General features: G+C 47.1%; 1 protein-coding gene across 4 annotated transcripts in view; it reads right to left on the reverse strand.

Annotated features, from left to right (window-relative positions):
• Positions 1-2,485, reverse strand: part of aatkb (apoptosis-associated tyrosine kinase b) — a 60,689-nt gene that overhangs the window by 21,364 nt on the left and 36,840 nt on the right. Inside the window, exon 1 of one of the 4 annotated variants that reach the window (XM_014024336.1) lies at positions 871-1,081. The exons of the other annotated variants lie outside the window; for them this stretch is intronic. The gene's annotated coding sequence lies outside the window, so the exon portion shown is untranslated. Of the gene's footprint in view, positions 1-870; positions 1,082-2,485 lie in introns of those variants that run through there. 4 annotated transcript variants of the gene reach the window in all.

The raw sequence follows: 2,485 nt of genomic DNA on the forward strand, positions 1-2,485 counted from the left end.
CAAGATGATTATTCTTACACAATCAGTTCTTGTTTAGTAAATCAGTCTCAAAACAAGATCAAAAAGACTTTTTGGCTGATATAAGGTTTTAAAACTTGGTTAGGTGGACATTTTTTGCAGTGTAGGGTGAAAAATACAGAAATTACTATAAAAAATGTTATAGATCAGCTGGCTCAGACGCAGTCAAAAATAAAATATTTATATAAGCAATAGCCGACAAGCAACTTCCATTAAAAAAACATAAAAATAGTAAATTTAAACTTTTTATTTTAACCGTTCAAAACTTATTAAATAATTTCTTTAACTCCTAAAAACCCTCTGAAAGATTGATTTTATTTAAGGCAGATGAGGATGAAGAAGAGGAAGAGGAGGGGGAGTTGGCTTCATCAGGCCGGATGTCAGAAAGTCCCTCGGATGAGAGCTGCAGAGCTGGGGGGGGGGCATCGCTGGAAAAATGTGACCCCTCTGTGCCCCACCCACACATAAACACCTCCATCTCCCACTTCCTCCTGACCCCCAAGAATCTGAGCACGTGCACGCTCGTGCACGCTCCCTGCACACAGATGCATGCTCATGCACACTCGTGCACGCCGCACACCCGTCCCCTCTCTGTCTCAGCCTCAGATCCAGATCTTCACACGGTCCTGCTCACACCCTTAGACCCCCCCCCACCCCACAGCCCCCAGCTCAACATGTGGTTTCACTCTCTGCAGCGTCTCACGCACACACTCACATACCTTCAGACATCTTTTTTGAAAATTTCTGCACAACCGAAAGCAAAACAAAGAAAGAAAATCTAAGTTTTTACTGAAAACAAGAGCACTTGTTTAGTTTTTGCAAATAATAATTTAAAAAAAAACTCCTGCTTACCTTCCCTCAGAGTCCACAGATGAAGATGATACACACCTGAAGCTTTTTGTTTCACACACACACCCCCCCACACACACACACACACACACATCGTGGAGGTGATGAGAGAGGGGGGCAGCAGCGACAGGATGGCAGAGTGAGGAAGAGGAGCTGCATGTTTCTGCAGACAGGGAGGAAGAAGAGGCTCTGCAGCTGACCACAGACTGTCCCCAAGACTGACGGGGAAGGAGGGATGGAGGGGGAGAAAAAAACGAAGAAGAATGGAAGGGTGGGGGGGTGAAAGGAAGAAGGAGGAGCACAGAGTCACCCGGTTCACAAGCCGAAGCGGACCTCTGGTCATTTGGAGGGGAGGGGGAGGGGGAGGGGGGGCTTAGGCTTTAAAAAATGTGAGAAACTATAGGACCGGGAGGAGGAAGAGGAGGAAGAGGAGGGATTCACATTCTACACATCTGACATCACCAGTTTTCACCCTCTTTAAAAAACATCTGCAGGACTGTCGTCACCCCCCCCACCCCACCTCAGCCCAAATACACCCAGAAAAACCGATCCAGGTCTTCATGAGGACCGCCTGACCTTTGACCTCAGTTCTTATTCTCTAAACTTCAGGTTATGATTCTGTCTTCAACGTTTTTTTGGTCTGAATCATCAGGAGTTACGGAGTCAGATTCTACCACAGAACTTCTCTCTGATRGGGGTGGTGGGGTCTGAGTCCAGATGGGGTCCAGAGGCCGGATGCACCACGGGCTCAAGGGTAGGCCCTTCCTCAAGCCCTCTCATCACCCCCCCTCCTCCTCCTCCTCCTCCTCCTCAGCCCCCAGGCTCAGCAAACACACCCTGACAGGTTTCAGTTGGGTGGTCCCTCCAGAGCAGGACAGAACAGACATGATGAAGATCAAACATGAAGGTCATCTTCATCCAGATGTGTGGAACCAAACAAGCTTCAACATCTCACAACAACAAACTTGTTCAGGATGTTGGTTCTGTTGGTTCTATGATGTTCCACTTCAGAACATGATTTGCTTTATGCAAATAATTTTTTCCACATTAAATATGGTCTAAAGTTTCTGCTTGTTTTTCTAGTGTTTTCTGAGTTTCTGCAGCAGTCAGGATGTTTATCATCTGATCTGTGGATTTGTTTCCTTTTTTCCTCCAAACAGATGTTTTAACATCAGCAGATTGTTTGAAACATTCCTGCAAACAGTGTTCATCATCTGCAGAACAATGGAAGGATTCACAACAATCCATCCATCATCCAACCATCCATCCATCCATCCATCCATCCATCCATCATCCATCCATCATCCATCCATCATCCATCCATCCATCCATCATCCATCAATCTTCCATCATCCATCCATCATCCATCCATCATCCATCCATCCATCCATCCTGTTGGAGAACAGTCTGATCACCTCCTGACTGGCTCAAATTGGCAGCAGCTGCAGTCACTCTCCTAATGAGACTCTGGGCTTTAAAAGGCAGCTGTGATGATCAGACCTTCGCTGAAACATAACCACGGTTTGTTTTTGTCCCCCTGTGGATTATCCTGCCTGCCTGCCTGCCTGCCTGCCTGCCTGCCTGCCTGCCTGCCTGCCTGCCTGCCTGCCTGCCTGCC

This window comes from Austrofundulus limnaeus, unplaced genomic scaffold (genome assembly GCF_001266775.1).
Source record: "Austrofundulus limnaeus strain Quisiro unplaced genomic scaffold, Austrofundulus_limnaeus-1.0 Scaffold419, whole genome shotgun sequence".
NCBI classification, from domain to species: Eukaryota; Metazoa; Chordata; class Actinopteri; order Cyprinodontiformes; family Rivulidae; genus Austrofundulus; species Austrofundulus limnaeus.